The sequence below is a fragment of the Eriocheir sinensis genome, unplaced genomic scaffold (genome assembly GCF_024679095.1).
Source record: "Eriocheir sinensis breed Jianghai 21 unplaced genomic scaffold, ASM2467909v1 Scaffold87, whole genome shotgun sequence".
Lineage (NCBI taxonomy): Eukaryota > Metazoa > Arthropoda > Malacostraca > Decapoda > Varunidae > Eriocheir > Eriocheir sinensis.
This window is the reverse complement of record NW_026112241.1, coordinates 183,141-202,500: the sequence shown is the minus strand read 5'-3', so window position 1 is coordinate 202,500 and position 19,360 is coordinate 183,141. Positions and strand designations below refer to the sequence as shown.

The 19,360-nt window shown below is 38.8% G+C and overlaps 1 protein-coding gene and 1 long non-coding RNA gene across 3 annotated transcripts in view; one reads left to right on the top strand and one right to left on the bottom strand.

The window, feature by feature from the left end:
• The window catches only part of LOC126994767 (uncharacterized), a 57,427-nt gene that overhangs the window by 25,790 nt on the left and 12,277 nt on the right, over nt 1–19,360 (top strand). The window lies entirely within an intron of this gene.
• On the bottom strand, nt 11,146–11,999 carry LOC126994768 (uncharacterized). The gene is made up of 3 exons (XR_007749574.1): nt 11,920–11,999; nt 11,717–11,802; nt 11,146–11,281 (listed from the first exon to the last, which is right to left on the bottom strand). It is a non-coding gene; the product is annotated as an uncharacterized LOC126994768 (long non-coding RNA).

The window sequence follows — 19,360 nt, the reverse complement described above, 5'->3', positions numbered from 1 at the left end:
AGTGTTTTGCTCAGTCTTTTAGGTGCAGTGTTAATATTACTAGTGGTAGTATTAATACAATTAATGTATTAATTTTCATTGATTTATCAATATTTATATTAATATATCATTAGTGTTTAAAATTTCTAATACTAATAGTAACATGAACAAAAATATCATAACTATATTTAGCTATACTCATTTATTATTATTGCTTTTCTTATTATTAATCCCTTCAGTGTCCTAGCACTTTAAATCTAGTGCTTTTCCGTCTAGCAGCCAAAGTTGTGGCCTTTGTGAATGTGTATGTCCTAAGTGTTCATTGGTGTAACTAGCTATACATCATCAAAATCTGCATCTCTTTCCCTTCTCACCCAGTTGTCCCAATATGTACATCCTTTCAGTATCCAAATAATTTCAATATACCTCTTCTAATCCTTAACTAATGAAGTCAGTTTATATCATACCCCATAACTCTTCCTTCATGATCATAACATCACCTGGCCTCTTAATTCCCGGGTACACCAACAAACCCACTTGGCAATTCTCATCTCTGTATTTTACCATGTGGACATACTCTTCCGTTTCCTTCCATGTTTCTCTGTCGAATATTATTCCACATCTAACAAAACCACATCCCAACAGATCGAACACAGGTTTCAGTAACACCCACGAGAATGTGGCAGCCCAAGAGGAGAGTCAAGAAAGAGGCCACAGGTGGAGTTAAACAGAACTCAGCCACCCCTGAGGAATGTGGTAGTATCCAACCCACACACAGCTGCTCAGTGTCCCCAAGCCACACATGAAAATGAACTGCAGACTGACCCTGACGAGTGTGCGCCCCATTGCACTGCACCAGCTCCACGTGCTGATTTTGGTATGAATACTATTAGTTTTTATTGATTGTTGTGTTATTAATCTAATTATGACTCCACAAAATCATGCAAGAGCAGCACACCATCATGCTCCTCTGAAGCAGAGGGAGAGGGAATAACTCCTCTGCTTTGATGAAAAAGCTGTGAAACAGACCACCACAGCATTGCAACAGAATCATTACAAACAGTACTTTCTCACTGAATGTTTGGTTGCTTCAAGGAAATTGCAGCTATTAATGAAATGCGATTGATAGTTTGAATCAGCATTTGAGCGTGGACCATCCTACCTTGTGGATGATATTTCACCATCATATAAATTTATACTCATCACATTAGGCATGCATATGTCACATCATTTACACAAACAAAAGGAAGGAAATTAAATTCCCTCACTTATTTAACTTAGGCATCCCGGGAGAGTTGTAGAATTCCTTCATATAACTGCTAATTTATGTATCCTGAAATGATTTGATATTGTCATAGCTTTTTTTTTATTTTTTTATCACAACCATGTTATTTTGTATATAATACATTTGTCCTTTACAGTCTTTGATGGTGCATCCTTTCAGGCTGTCAAGTTTAGTAGCTACTCATGAGACGTATTTCGTAATAGTCATTAATTTCCAGATGCTTTGCATTAAAAAAAGTGTCATGAAACCTGCCGCAAAAAATAATCAGCTATAGTCAACCCTTGCTTTAAAGAACCAATTTGGAGGAGGGGGGTGATGTTATATCCAAAAATCTTTAACATCTGAAGCATCCAATTTTTTTGTGTATAACAAACCTTGTCTATTATGTGAACCTAAAAGTTCCCTGTTTCCCTATATAACAATTCTTTCCTTGTATGTGATGCTTAATCCTGACATGCATCTCCATTATCAGCAGGAAGAGTAATTATAAGAATAACTCTACATATAGCTGATAGCAATGATGATTTAGAGAAAGTTGATGCTAATAGCCTTACTTTTAGTAGTCCTGCCTATAAAATGACAAAAAAAGACAATAATACATCATCAGCATCATCATCGTTTAACGTAACAATGATGCACATTAAAACAATGTACATATAGCCCAATGAGTGAAGGGGATCATTTACCTCAACAGAAACTCACGCCAAGTCTGGTAGTCCTTCTCTAAATTCTGTGCCAAAATTTGTGACGCCGAGTATAATAATTAATTTTAGTGACCATTTGCATCCATTTTCACTGTGATTAAGAAATTGCCTCTCAACAGGGTGTGAAACTGAAGGGGTTGGAGAAACCCGACTCGGCCATCAAGCTCACCAAAATACAGTAAGCAACCTCTTGTGCTCAATGATAATTTATCCTCTAGTTACTGTTCAGTGTTGTTATGACCACATTTAATGTGTTGGAAACATTACAGCTTAACAATATACCTCACATCCCTGCATACAAATTGAGTTCAATATTTAACTGTTACATATCTTAAGAAAATATATGTAAAAAGGTTGATATTTTGAATGACATTTAAACTATTTACTATATTCTTATGGCAGTAGTGAGTGATCAGAACATAGGTCTTATGTTCTTGATAGCATAGGTTCAAATTTTGCCATAGGTTGGCAATTGATAGTAACAGTAGTGTCCACAAATACCTGCCTGTCTCTTGTTTATCCTGTTCCACTTTAAACCATGACTGGTCAAGCTTTGAAGAGGTAGCATAACCCTGAAGTGCCACTAACAAACATTTGTCCATGCTACTGATGTGATCATGTTTACCATTCACTCCCAAACATGGCAGCACCCTAGAAATGAGGTCAATATCCCTGCTATTTAATATCCCATCTTTAATCACATACTCAGGCTTTTCCTTGTATTATGAAACCAAAAAATGTGATTCTTCATACATTATTCTTAAAGGGATAGTCGTGAGTATCAGGGAAATGGGAGCTACAAGGAACAGTATTATTCTCTAAACTTAATGTATGCATGGGAGACATGAGGCTGAACCATTCCACATCACCCACATTACACTGGATGGACATGTGGAGGAGCTGGGATAATAATTGAATTATGATCTATGCAAGTGTTCAAATGGTTTTAATAAGTAATAAGGATTAGTTTGTTGGGTAAAGTGGCACATCCCGGAGACCACCAGTTTAATGGATTATAATTGTAAAAGGAAAGTTAGACAGCAGGCAGGATTTGGGTAGGACTAACATTGCAGAAACAGAGAATTTTTAGATTTTTAGTGTGGCACCATTTTGACGTATGTTTCAGTAGAGATTGAACACCAGAGATGTATATGGATCATCAGTGCATGTAGATCTTGATATTATTTTTGTCAAGTCTCCAGTTGTACCCTCTCCCCCATCTGGAAATACTACTCTTGTCAGGTAATCTAACTAAAGCCTTTCCAGTCTAAGCTGGCGTGCAGATAAAATGTCATTGCTTGGATTCACTGTCCTAATAGCAATAATAATGCATTAACATGCACATATTTTAGAATTGTGAGAAGAGTGCTGTGAAATTTAACTTTTAATATTGGTGTATGCATTTTCAGAGACATCAAAACTGCAATTGTTGCAGAAGACGGTCTGCCGTCTGCGCCGGCAGGTGAGGCAGCTCAAAGCTCAGGCCATTACCACTCCTGGGCAGTTTTGGCCAAAGCCAGCAATTTCCTAGATCCAAAAGTGGTGGATTTTTCAAAGGACAGGTTCAACATGCTGCAAGATCTAAGCCTGGTAGGAGATATGGGGTACAAGAGGAGGTTTGCTCTGGCCTTGTACTATCAAAGTCCAAAGGCTTATCGATTTCTCAGCACAGTATTTCACTTGCCTTCAGTTTCAATACTTCACTCATGGCTCAGGGGTATTTCACTAAATGTTGGCTGGAGCAAACAGACTCTGACAGCCCTGAAGAAAAGAGCACAGGCTTTGTCAAAAGAAGAGACACTTTGTGGGATTGCATTTGATGCCATGAGTATTAAAGAATCATTGCATTTGACAAAGCCTCTGATTCTATCATAGGAAGGAGGATTTCGGAGAGCATGGGAAGAGTTTGAAACCAGCAAATCATGCACTCGTGTTCATGGTTAAGGGCTTATTGAAAAGATGGAAACTTGTTTTAGGATGTTTCTTTTATTCGGGAGGGATTAAAACTTGTAAATTCAGGGAACTGTATGAAACAGCAATAATAAAAGTCAAGGACACGGGACACAGAGTTATGTTTACAGTTTGTGATCAAGAGGAGTGCATCGTTCCTTGTTCCAGACTCTGGCATGACAACTGAAAATCCTTCCTTTACAGTCGATGTTGAGAAGGTTCACTTTTTTTTTGATTCTCCACATCTTTTGAAAAGCCTGAGGAACACACTTCTCAAATATGATATTAAAATTGGAGAAAATAAAATTTCATGGGATCACATAAAAAGTTTTTGAAAAGATCAGCAACAAAGTATTAGACTTGCTCCTAAATTGAGCAGCAAACATATGTGTGGTGAAGGCTTTTAAAAAATGCGTGTCAATCTTGCTGCCAAAGTGATGAGTCATACTGTGGCGGCAGGAATTTTCGTTCATTCAACATCAGGAATGCTACCACAGAAAGCCATCTATACTGCAGAATTCATAGATAAGGTGGACATTTTGTTTGATTGTTTCAATAGTTCATCCATTTATAATTATAAAGATGCCCTTACTGCCATTACTTCAAATTCATGTCATATGAAAATCATAAAAGAGACTAAAGATTACTTGTTGTCATTAAAGGTCTGTGCTCCACCTCATGTACGCATTCACTGTGTAAATGGCTGGCTCATCAACTTGACAGCACTTGATGCTCTGTGGCAAGATCTGCAGAGTTATCAAGTAAAGTACCTCCTCACTCGGCGATTAAATCAGGGCTGTCTTGAAAATCTGTTTGCCAGACTGAGGGTTAGATTTGGGAACTGTGACCATCCCACTGCCTACAATTTTATGAAGGGCCTCAAGTCAGTAAGGACCAATTATTATTCACAAGTTCCCCAGACAAGTAACTGTGAGGCGGATGAGTCATACTTCATAACGTAACCTCAAACTGTGATGCAGATTTGCCCCCTTCGGATACAGACTCGGACAATGAGGAGTCAGTAGCAAGCATGCCACCTGCTGAGGTCAATGCTTTGTTTTATGTAGTTGGCTGGACTTGTAAAAATTTTTGAAAAAACATAATTGTCAACATTGCAGGGAGCATCTGTTGGATGTAAAACAACAACTTGACAACAGAAATTTATTTTGTTATTTTAAAGCCTTTTCTAACAATCCAGATATTCCATTTGGGGGACTCTCTGTGCCCAGTGATAGTGTTTTAAACACTTTCATGAAGTTGAAGCCATTCTCCAGGCAACACTGGAGAAGGCAATGTTGAGCACTAGAGTTTCCCAAATGCTCTTGTCTAAATTAAATAATCATGAATTTCTAAGTCCTCTGCACCTGTGTTCCACCCAGCTAACTGAAAACATTCACCTCATCTACATAAAATTAAGGATATACTACAAACTAAAATGGAGGAATAGGGAGCAGACCCTTCCCAAAATGAAAAAATAGGAAATTAATTAAATTGCAGCATTAGTAATAACAATAGTTAGGGATATATTTATAAATTATAAATTTACTCATGATATTTATAAGTTTCTTTTACAGCATAATATTTCAGTCTTCAGGATTGATAGTGTGCATGATTGTAACAGAATGGTGTGCATGTACGCCAGCTGGGGATGGGTTTTTGTGCCTTATGTTTTCTTCAAGTGATTTTTTCTAGCTTAATGCATCAATGCTTTTTCATTGTCTATTGCAACATAATAATCATATATTGCCTGCTTTGCCTATCTCTGAAGCTGAAAATCTATCCTGCATGTGAGGTCTGCTCCCTAATTTCTTGCAGCATGTTGAACAAATGTTTTTGATATTAATTGGTATAATAAATTTATTAATTGATTTTGATGTTATTTTGTTTTCAGAAATTATCACCATGCCACCACTCTTTGGATGTTTGCCATTATTTGGTGTTGCTTTTGTTATGCCAAGAAATTTTTTCCATATATTTTGCTAAATATTGCAAATAATGCACCATTGTTGGTTTTGCCTGTTATAAATCAGATCTTGTTCATTTAACAAGCTTTGGATGTCTGCCACTTTCTTTCCAGTTGTAATGCAAGGAATTATTTATCTGCCCTTCCAGATATTGCATGTAATGCACCATTGTTGGTTTTGCCTGTTATAAATCAGATCTTGTTCAGCTCACAAGCTTTGGATGTCTGCCACTTTCTTTCCAGTTGTAATGCAAGGAATTATTTATCTGCCCTGCCAGATATTGCATGTAACGCACCATTGTTGGTTTTGCCTGTTATAAATCAGATCTTGTTCAGCTCACAAGCTTTGGATGTCTGCCATTGTTTATTTCAGGTGTAATGCTTGGAAACTTTTGTTCTCTGCCCTGCCAAACAGTATGCAATGCTTTATTGTGGATTTTGCCTGTTATAATTAATCTTGTTCAGGTAACAAACCCTTGGTGTCTGCCTTACCTAATATGTGCTGCAGTGACACTTGGCTGGGTTTCACGATGTGAAATACAGCATATAATTTCATCACATGGCTGGCATCATTGATGTGGCGTCCAGGAGTAATCGTGTTTGTACTATAGCATGTTATGATTTTTTTCTGCTTTATATGATATAATCACATAGGTATATATATATAAATATATATAGATATATATATAAATATATATAAATATATATATATATATATATATATATATATATATATCTATATTTATATATTTATTTTTTTTTATATATATATATATATATATATATATATATATATATATATATATATATATATATATATATATATATATATATATATAGATTTTTTTTTTTGTTTTATATATATACTTTTTTTTTTGTTTTTTTGTTTTGTTTTTTGACAAAATATAATGCCAGTTGATATTCTTGACTAATGCCTTGTAAAGCTTGTGAAAAATAATGCTTATTTTTGGGGGGAGACAGAGTGGTTTGTTGAATTGTCTAGTTCAAGGAGTTTCATTTCAAATAATTTTGTTACATCCAACTTTAATGTGTGCTAAAAAACAAATATTGTTTTACTGTTCCTGCAATAAATGCTACTTGTTTACTGATGTGGCCCTTGAAAAACAAATCACTCTGCCCTGTAATTTGGTATGTCACATACTGCAGCATAACTTTCCTGCTATTTTCTTACACTATTAGTTGCCGGTTTTTGTCTCATTTGCTTTCATCATAATATGTGCCTCCACTGCACAGTTGTGCCTACTGAGCTTAATATCTTCAGGACACTGGCTGATGCCAAGGTCAGAGCTTGTGAGATCATACTGTGTCCTACATTCCATTTTTACTTCCATGCCCAGCTGTCTCCCAGGACCACCAAGTTATTGCATTCCATTTAAGACAACTCATGTGTTACCTTCTTGATATCCTCCATCATGTATGTCAGCATGTCTTATGATGCTTTTATATTGATGTGCCTTGCAACTTTTATACAGTTATTATTGCATGTAATACACCATAGTAGATTTTGCCTGTTATAAATCAGATCATGTTCAGTTAACAAGCTTTGGGTGTCTGCCATTGTTTATTTCAGTTGTAATGCTTAGCTTTTGTTATCTGCCCTGCCAAACAGTGCACAATGCTGCTTGCCATTATGTGGCAGTATGATATTTTTACTCAGCTAAGAGCATGTTGCAAAGGCATTGTAGTAATCATAGAATGTTGTAAGCTTTGCTTGTATTTGAAGCACTGGATATATTTGCTACACACACACACACACACACACACACACACACTATATATATATATATATATATATATATATATATATATATATATATATATATATATATCTATATATATATATATATATATATATATATATATATATATATATATATATATTTAGAAAATACTTTCTACATTATATTTTCCCAAAATAACAAATTGATATAGTGTAAATAATATTAATAAAACATAAGAGCAAATATATTTTTCTTTACCCCATTCGTAAATCATTTTACAATAATGAAAATAACAAATAAAGGCAGGATAGGGTGCTGTGGCAGGTACTTAAAAAATAGTAAAGCTACCCCTGAAAAGTGACGTTTTTGGTGGGCTGCAATAGATGGCGCTACTTCCGCACGCCCGAGGAATTACCACATACCACTATCTCTTCGTGTATAGTCTCTTTGGTGTAGACGCTTAGTAACTGACCATCTGACAGTCTCCCCAAGTTCCCACCATTTTGTCCCGCTTTCCGTTTCCATCACAGCTCCCGTTTCCATTATTTTATTATTTTATTTGTTTATTGGAGTTACTGGATAATTCTTCATGTCCGATTCTTTTTCTTTTTTAGGTTGCTAATAAATATTTTTATTGTTATTAGACTATGATCGAGTAGTCGAGTACCCATATCACCGAGATATCCACTCACTGAGTGGTGATCTCTCTCTCTCTCTCTCTCTCTCTCTCTCTCTCTCTCTCTCTCTCTCTCTCTCTGAATGAAGCGAATATTTATTTTTTCGATAGAAAAATAGCATGTATAGTTATTATGGATGTACTCGATCATAGTCTAATAACAATAACAATATTTAGCAGCAACCTAAAAAAAAAATCGGACATGAAGAATGATCAATAAATCCAATAAATAAAGCCGAGCAACAGGTACCGGTACCGAGCAATCTGGTACCGGTACCGTACCGTTTAGCTGGTACCGTTAGTACCGGTACTGGTACCGGTACCTGCCCACCCCTAGTAAACAGAGGAACGCTGCGGAGTCTGCCACGCCGCCCACGCCTCGATCCACGCCCACACAGTGCCCCCACGCCTCCACGCCCACACAGTGCCCCCGCGCCTCTACGCCCACGGTGCCCCACGCCCACACCGTGCCCCCCCAATGCCACCCCGCCTCCACGCCCCCCCAGTGCCCCCACCCCTCCACGCCCATCCAGTGCGTATGACAAGGTTATCTATTGCAAGCTTTATTGGGGAGGTTCAGGTGATGGGTCAGTAATATTCCAGACTCACACCCAAGCTTACCGATGTCAAGTTTACCTGTTTCAAGCTTTTTGTGGCTGAGGTGACCCCAGCCAGCACTGGATGATGGGACCCACGTGGGTCTTTTGTGGGCTACTTTATGGGCCCCATGTGGGCTGCCCACATGGGGCCCAGATAAATTTGGCCACGGGATTCATGTGGGTTTCAGGTGGGCTGCCCAAGTGGGTTAAATGTGGGATATGGGTGGGATCCATATGGGTATTGCATGGGCATGCCATTGAATTTATGGGGATATCTTGCATATATTTGGTGCAGTACCACTGATAAAGGGCTTTTGACATAGTCACTGAAAAACAGAAAGCAGAGGCAGTCTTCAACATTATACAGTATACCCATACCCTGTCCTCAATGAAACAGTGATGTTAGTGTTTAAAAGTACATACAGCATAGCGAGAGAGTTCTCTGGCGTTCATTTTCTGTTGAATTGCCTAAAGCCCAATATCAACGGCCATACATATCTCAAAGTTATATGAATAATAATCAAATGATTCAACAACTTTATTTATTTATACATGCTTCAAAACTGAATGATTATTTTCTTCCACATTAACAAAACTCTTTAAAAGCACAATATGATTTTGGTAGTAAAATGAAATTGACAGTGTTTATATTGTGACTGTCTGCTATAAAATTGTTCCATATATTTATATCATAAAAAATATAAGCTTCTCAAATATACTGTGAATATTGCGAAACAAAATCTACTAATCAGTAATATATAAACACAAGTAATACAGAATAATTGTAATAATAGTAGTAATAATAGTACTATGGCTTTTCTGCCGTGGCCACCCCCTAGAGCCCCCTTTCCCAACCCTGGGGTCGCTAAGCATTTTTCCTGGGGTCCCCAAGACCTCAAAATATCAAACATGGTATTATTATATTATAACACATATACAACTAAACTAGTGGGGTCGCAGTCATGTCTAGAGGTGCATGATTGGGGTCGCCTGAAAAAAAAAAAAAGTTGGGAACCACTGCCCTAGGCCTAGGGGGATGTTCCCGGAGGGAACGAGGCGTCAGAGCTATAGATAGATAGATAGCTAAAAGTAATACAGAATACAGAATTCCTTTGGCAGAAATACATCTCTACCTATATTCTGATTAGAATCATCTCTAACAAAGCCTTAATTCTAATTACTACATGTAAACAAAACTAAGGAACCTATAAATTAAACTTCCTTTTACATAAGATTTACACGTATAGGTCTTCTAATTAGCAGACAATGTTGCACCAGTATCCCTTCACATGCAATTGCCACTGCGATCTCTTACCACCATCAACCACTTCGCCACTGCATGCTCCACATCTTCTCGTGCAATCTGACGTTTGTGAATTCTTTTTCACTTCTCCTAGAACCAGAAAAAAATACCTGAATTAAAGTTACTAATATATATTCCAAAACTTACATAAGTAAAATCAAACGACCAAAACGACAAATAAGTTAGTAAGGTCTACTAGGGCTGAGGGTAAATATGGAGAATCACTACTCGCCTCCAATATACGATATTACGCTTCCATATTATAGTTAAGGGACGAAATACATGTCCCTTAACCATAATATGAAGGCACAAAGTAAAAGTAAAGATAAAGTCCCAAAAGGAATAATATTCACGAAAGGGTAGCCTCCTATGGCAAAATAGATAGCATATTCATATATTCCATCCAGTAAAGGTAAGGGGTCAGGGGATGCAGTCCCCTGCCAGATGTAAAGTTTGGTTGGAGTAGCTTAAATATGCTTGCTGGGGAAGGGAGTAGTGAATATGCGACTTATTTTGCGAGGAGGTATTATTCGTAACTCTGGCGGACTGCCGCCGCTGCCATAGGAGGCTACCCTTTCGTGAATATTATTCCTTTAAGGGACTTTTCTTTACTTTTAAGTACCTGCGCCTTCATATTATGGTTAAGGGACATGTATTTCATCCCTTAACTATAATATGGAGGCGTAATAATGTATATTGAAGACACGGGTGATTCTCCATATTTACCTGGCTAAGTAGTGAATGCATGCTGTGACCTGTTTTCCAGCTGTTTATGGTATCACTAGAGATAATGCAGTTCTCCCACTTCTAGTTATGTTTTATTTTTTTCTATTTTTCTAAATCACAGTTAATAGACCTATGTGTGAGTGTTGACTTTAAAGACAAATAGATAGTTAAAGACATGTGAGAAAAATACTTACTGTAAACAGTCTCAAATAAGTTTGTGGAACCAAATGCCTTCTTGTTGTTCCTTCCAGACATGTTCAGTTTTGTGGCCAGTGTGTTGCTTACTATGAACTTCATTACTCGCTTCACACATTTATCAATGTTCCTCCCTCCAATCTCACCAAGAACATTCACCTGAAATCAACAAATAAGACCACAATTTAGCCTTTATTCTTTTTCTCTTTGTTCTTGCACAATATATATTTCATAATTTTCCATATCGTCCAGCCACTGGAACGACCTTGCAGATGTTTCTACTCTGTAAAACACAGGCTGTTTTCAGAGATTTAAACCTCATATGCTATTACATTCATTAATATTCATTCACATGTCCTTGTTACTCAAGACTTAGTATATTGACACAAGGTAATAATACTGTACCACCACCACAACACCACCATCATCACCACCAAAACTACCACCACCACAACACCACCACCACCATCACCACCAAAACTACCACCACCACCACCTTGACCACCACCTTACCACTTCTATCTCTACACCACCACCTCTTTATATACTACTATCACAACCGTGCGTAATGTACTTTCGACATATAATACATACCTATAGGCTGCGGCAGCGAAGTATTGAATCAGTGCCTCTTGGCACTTGTTGGGAGACAGGACAGTGGCTGGGATGGCTTTGAAAATCTGCAAAGACAGCACTTTTAACATTTCTTTCTTTACAGGCTATGGAAGGCATCATATATAGCTATAACCATTAAAGAATATTCACAACATATTCAAGTGCAATATAAGACAGCTCACCTTTGACTTGCTGTCACAGTAGCTTGATAATGTAGGTGGAAAATACGCAAACTGTTATGTTCCGCCAGGCCCCAGCTCTTGCTCTTGCTGTGGTTGTACTGTGTTTACAGCAACCGCTGGGCCAAAATGAATGTCGACTTTTAAGTCTCTGCTGGGTTATAATATAATGCATCTTCTAGTTCAACAATGAAAATATTATTGCATATAAAGAGTGCACTTTTATCATAAAAAAGTCAATGTCAATAACCATTACAAAATACTTAATAAATAATATTTAAAGCAAGATAATATATAATTTTACAAATTGCGACAAGAAGAAATCATCTGATACGTCTGTAAACTATCTGTTGGCCTCATTTCAGTATTACTCAAACATTTCGGAAAAAAAAACATTACGTAACGGTTATTTTGATTTTACGGCAAGGCAGTCCGCGAAAAATATCATTGTCATGCAGATTCGGTTACAGTCTGCACTAATTGCCTGTTTCTCTTGCCTACAAAAACAATTAAGCACTCGTACAGCCATTTCAGTTGTAATATACCATTGTGGGAAGCCCACATATGAGTCCCATGTTGCACCCATATTCATCTGCCAGACAACATATAAATGTTAAAGGAATTGCCTCCAAGATAACTTTACAATAGTTCTGACAACACATTTCATTGTTGGAGTATTAATGAAAGAAATAATATATATGTGTGGGAAATCCACATAGGTCCCACGTTGTACCCATAAATCATTTGTCTGCCAAGTCACGTGTACATTTTTTAATAATTGTCTCTAGGTAAATTTTCTCGGTCGTTTAGACAATTTCCTGAGCTCTTATAGCACAAAAGAAAAATATTTACTTTTGTGGGAAACCCACCTGAGTCCCATATGAAACCCATGCATTTCCCCATCCCCTACCCATGCCCACCAATCCCACCAATACCCATGGAAATCCCATGTGGGCCCCATGTGTGTGTGCTGGCTGGGACAACAGTATTATTCCAGACTCACACCCAAGCTTACCCATGTCAAGTGTACCTGTGTCAAGCTTTTAGTGGCTGAGGTGACAGCTTGGTAATATTCCAGAATCACACCCAAGCTTACCCATGTCATGTTTACCTGTTTCAAGCTTTTTGTGGCTGAGGTGACAGCTTGGTATCATTTCAGGGTTAATCTTAGGGAGCACCACTCCAAACCAATATTCGTAGTAAATTAGCACGTGAGAGAATTTTAATTATAATGCATTTTCGTATACGTTTTACCTTGGGGAGGGCCAGGGGCAAGCCTCATTAATTATAAAGTTGGGTGGCTTGGATTTTCTAAGTCCATTGTTATTGTTTCTGAGCGCCTCTATGCACAGACTGAGCCTCGTACCTGCCTTGCAGTGCACCATACAAACTATATAGTTCCCAAGTCAGTACGCACAAGGATCATTACAATTTCGGACATAAAACAGTCTTTATGATTTCTACGTTATTTTCTTCGCTATATTAAAGCACATAATGGCGCAAGTATTTGTATTTTATAATTTTAAAAGATTATATTCAGGATGTATAGCTATGCGGGTTGAATTGCGCAGGTAGCACCACGTAGGCATGTTTTCAGTCAGTTTTCATCGCGCCGCCATGATGGATGGACCAAGTCTCACTCTCTCCTCAAAATATCATTGTACTTCACCTCTCGGTAAGTATTGACTGACTATTCAACCTCTTTATTGGTATGCATGTAGTTAGACAAAAGGACCGATTACTATCCAAAATTGAATAGTGACCCGGGCGTGTGACATATGTGCGTTTTGTGAATAGCGGTCGCATGAAGCTTGTCACGTGTCACAAACCAACCGGATATTGTTCGACGCGCGTACTCATAGTTTCAGTAAAATGGAGGCCAGGGTGATACGTAGCAATCGTTAGGTCACTAACGGCTCATATATGACAGCTGTCACAAATCTGTTGCATTTTGTACCCCAAACTACTCGGTAACAATGATCTACCATCAACTTACAAAGTGGATGGGTTAACTGTCAGTACTGTACCATATGTTTTTATGAAACATGACATTTCCCAAGAGTTGCTCAATTATACGGATTGGGGCGGCGGCGGTGTGGGGTGGGGGGGTTCCATTACAGTGACCGTCCAATTACGCCCCTGACACTCGTCAACAGACCCGCTGCGGCGGCTGGTAGGTTATATTGGAATAAATTACAAGAGTATACGTTAGGGACTTTCCTTACTTTAGACTAGGGAATTTTCCCTATATTTGATTTTTTTAGGGACATTTTGGAAGCCAATTTTTCAGTGATTTGTCCTTCCACCACCAAAACAAAGGTTCCCTACAAGGATTGATGAAGCTAACTGATGGGTTAGGAATAGTTTTAGTACCGTGCCAGTATTTCAATCCATTACCTACCTTACGAAACAACACTAGCTATTCATATATCTTTTCTACAAATGTTCAACAACCATGGAAACGCTTTCAAAATCAATTCAAGGACTATTTATTATTGAAAATATGGGATAATATTGACAAAGTGCAGCCTCCTGTGGCGGCGGCCGCGACGGTGGTGCAACCGGTGTTGCGAGAAATACCTCTTCGCAGAAAGAAGTCGCATATACATGTGGGTCGAGGTGGGCGAAGCCCCCCTCATCAGCAGGTCGTAAAGTTCGGTTGGAGTAGTTTAAATATATTTGACATGCGGCGTGGCCCGTCAGAAATTACGCAGCGCGGGTGGGGTGGGGGGGGCCACTATGCCCACCATCCAATGACATGCCTGACATTCGTCAACAGACCGAATGCTAGGTCATATTGTAACAGACTACAGGAGTATGCGTTAGGAACTTTCCCTACTTTTGAGATTTTTCTAGGGAAATTTTGGAAGCCTATTTTTCAGTGATTTGGGCTTCCCCCTCCAAAGCCCCGGTTCCCCACAGGTCCCCAGGCTTGTCTTGGCGGGGTAGGGGGGCTGGGGTGTTGGAGGGGGTGGAGTGTACTTCTTTAGATTTACTGAGGTGGCAGATAGGTAATATTCCAGAATCACACCCAAGCTTACCCATGTCAGGTTTACCTGTTTCAAGCTTTTTGTGGCTGAGGTGACAGCTTGGTATTATTCCAGAATCACACCCAAGCTTACCCATGTCAAGTTTACCTGTTTCAGTTCACCGGTGATGAGGTTTCAGGCCCCGGTCCGCCGCCGCCGCAGCGCTCCACAGGGCCGCCAACATTACAACAGTAACATTAGCACCTAAAGTTGTCCTCAATCCTCACCAGGGTTGTTGATTTTTTTTAAATAAAAAAAATGGATTTTTTTATTCAAATCAGATTTTTTTATCTAAATTGATTTTATATTTTTTTATAAATGAAAATAATTAAATGAACGTAAACCTCAATATTGTCTACAATAGTTTAAAACACATGTTGAAGTAACCTGGCTGGCTGTTTGAGCCAGTCCTAAGACTGAGCAGCTGCAGCCAGCCAGCCATGGCCAGCACCACACCACAACTCTGTCTAGTCTCTTAACAGTCTAACCAGATCATGTCATGTTTTGGACATGTCCTCACTGAAATTGCTCAAAGAAAAATGACTGCAGCTTCAAATCAAAGTATCAGAAAAGACTGTGGATGATCTATGTGTGTATGTGAAGTAATTCTTTGAAAAATAGGAGAATATGTTTCAATTATTTCCTTTACTGCAACCCTGATCCTCACGTTTGTAAAGTCATAGGATTTAGTGAATAAGTGAGTCTTCAGCGCTTTCTTGAAGATTGCCAGACTGCCACTGTTCTTAACCCGTAGAGTACCGTTGACGCGTCTCACGCGTTAAAAGCGATTTGCAATCATATACCGTTGACGCGTCAGACGCGTTTGCAAATTACCGTAATTAATTGCAATTGAAAGGACGCTCCCGTGTGCATCTATACGCTCACATGGGTCAGAGCGTCGACTTGTTAGTCAGCCTAGCCTCTCCCAGGCCAATATGCCCCCAGGGGTGATGTCGACCCACATGGAAAGTGAATTTGGGCGTGTGACACAAACGAAATCAAGTCCGAAACAAAGTGACAGACTGTGGTGAGAGAAGTCCTTCATCAGCACACTGTCAGTAGACTGTCAGCACACTGTCAGCAGACTGTCAGCACATTATCAGTAGACTGACACCACGTCATCAGCACACTGCATTTGAAAATGAATTGTGAACACCCTCTTTTTGCAAAGAAATGACAGAAAAATTTGTCCACATAGGTGGAATTTCAGTGAAGGATATGATATCAAAGGTATTGTGCAGCATTATGTCGAAGAAGTTGATGTGTAAGTACAACATGTATGGACAACGGGGCAAAGTAGCTTTTAAAAATACAAGATTGTGAAGTGTCATCACAGACTGTTATGAAGAAATTCAGAGATGTGAGTTTAACAGAAATACACATGATTGTAACACAATTGTGTAATGCCCCAAAAATGAAGTAAAGTGGAAACTAAATCATGTAGGGTAGTGGGCAAATAGTGATGCTGGGTCAGGGGATACCATAACATCAGGTAACTTCAGACATTTTTTAGGGTTTTGGCCTATAAATTCTTGTAGAACTACACTATTTGAAACCTGTCCTTACTGTGAAAACTGTTCTATGATCTGTCCAACAGTTTGGTTAGACTCAGGAAAACTGTTGATACCCACATTTTTATTCCGGGTACGGTGTGCAAAAAAATGTAGCAACAATATATGTGTATTCTCAAAGCATGAACAGAAATTTGTATTAGTAATTAAGAGCCACACCTGTAATATCAAGGCATACTGTGTAGAACAGTCCTTGAGTTAGGGCTGAGGGGGTAAAACTAAAATCTGAAATCTGACTCCTTTATTTTGAAATAACTGCCACAAAATGGTTGTTGATAATGAAACTGGCTTTATAATGCTACCAAGAACTCAGCTGGAGTCGGAGTCATGGTAACTTTACTGCCTCCTGCCTCCTTTCACCCACTATTGCTGTGACTTGACTGCAGGCCTGCCATGAATAACAGCAAATTGTGAAAATGATGATGTACAGTATTGTATTGTGGCTTTTCTTTCTCCTGATGGATATTAAATTTACACAGTATTATATTGTATTGTGGCTTTTTTTTCTCCTGATGGATATTAAATTTACATAGTATTATATTGTATTGTGGCTTTTCTTTCTCCTGATGGATATTAAATTTACATAGTATTATATTGTATTGTGGCTTTTCTTTCTCCTGATGGATATTAAATTTACATAGTATTATATTATGTCTCATTGCAATACATACTGCAATGCTGTAGTGCTTTATGTTCATTTTCTGTATTGATTATTTTCTTGTTTATCAGCAATGCATACTCTATATTGTTTAAAGATGTAAATGTCATGGTAGGATGTGTGTATTTGCATTCCTAAAATCCTGTGCTTTGTATAGAAAGATATACATTCACTTCAAGATATTCATGTATGTATTCCTTGTACTACCATCAAAGTATAGTGCCATACTATATTATGCGTTGTAGTACTTATAAGGAATACATACAAATATCCTTCAGTACGTGGATGTATATATTTCTATTCAATACAAGATTTTAAAAATCCAGATATACAAATCCTACCTTGGAATTTATATCTTTAAATAATACAGGACATGCATTGCCGATAAGCTAGGAAATTATCGTATTAATACAGAAATTACCTTGGAAATTACACGAGTAATTCAAGTGTTTTGGTCACGTGAAACACTCGTGTTCACGACACGTAAAACTCACGTGAAAATTTCTCGTGAATTTCACGTGTCAAAAACACGTGAATTCCATTTTGCGTTTTAGATCAGTTTTTCTCGTGATATTCACGTGTCATATTCACGTGAATTTGATCAGATTTATCCGAGTTTTGCCCACGAATATCGGTTATCACCGATAAGGTTTTCCATTATCAGTTGTCGGGTATCGGGAGTAAGGTGTTCTGTTATCGTGCCCATCTATGGTCATCACTACCGTCAGCATTAATATTTGCTGTAGCAGAGGCACTGCAAACAATCTTATGAGCGTTGGTCTTACTATTGGAGCTCCCGCCCCCCCGGCCTCCTCGACCGCCACGTCCTCGGGTCATTACTCACCTGGTTTACTCACCTGGTTGGCTACCCCAGCTTACTGTCATGGTTCACATATCAGTGGTACGTAGTAGGATAGCCCGCAACTGCTGGCACGCCAGCCCATCAGTTCAATTAAGGACATTATGATTTGTACAAAAATAATGGGCGGAATTGTGTGCCATGTGCAGCTACTAGGTTTTAAGCAAGGTGTGAGTTTGTTACAGAACAATGTTAATAATGGGATGAGTTTTGACAGAGGCAGGTAATTATTCCGTGTATGAGAACAGTGACTGTTCAAGGAAGAGGTGAAGGCCCCGTTTAAATGCCTGGATTGTGCCAGCGCTAACAACGCTGTCTGGGAGGGTGCACCTAACACTGAAGAATCTGCGTCTACACTCAGTGGAGGTGTGTGGTTTGGCTAATTTGAATCTGTGGCCTCTGGTAGTAGTGACTGGGGAGATAGTAAATAGATCAGACGGAGAAATGGCACACTGATTATGAAAGATCTTCCAACATTTAATGAGGTCTTCTCATAAAAGTCTGCCTTGTTCAGAGTATAGTTTAAGAGCCTTGAGACGATCAGCATAACCTAGCTCAGCCAGGCCATCTATGTCCAGCGGCGCTGCACTGACTCCAGCAGCCGCAGGTCACCCAGGTATCCAGTGTTCCAAACTGTTGACCCAAACTCTAGTAAAGGTCTTATGTGGGACTTGAGGATGGCTAACATAAAGTCACTGGAGCGACAGAGAGTAGATATGAGTATGTTATTGGCTAATCCTGCAGCTTTATTAACTGTTGTTCTTATATGTGCATGAAACTTGAGGGTGTTGTCGACTAGAACTCCCAGGTCTCTATGGATGTCAGCCAAGGACAGATCAGAGTTATCTAGGTGGTAGTGCTGAAGAGAGCCAAAGGGTAAGTGGCATTGTGCCGTATCTTCATATACAGCTTGAGGTCGTCCGCAAAGAATTTACGCTTAGATTTAACATGTGAAGGAAGGTGGTTGACATAATAAGGAACAGGAGTGAGCCCAGTACAGAACCTTGTGGAACTCCACTACAGATCAGTCTAGATGAGCTAGAGGAACCCGATATTGACACGTGCATGATTCTGCCCGTCAGAAAGTCAGAGATCCAGTCAAGCAGCAGACCACCCACACCCAGATATCTTAGTTTGTCTATAAGAATGGTGTGACAAACAACATCAAAGGCCTTGCTAAAGTCAAACAAGACAACATCAACGACAGCACCCAGGTCAAGCCAAGAGGTTACATCATGGTATACCAGTAGGAGCTGATCGTCGACAGTTCTGCCACGACGGAACCCAGACTGGTCAGCAGACAAGATCTGGTTAACTTCTAGGAACT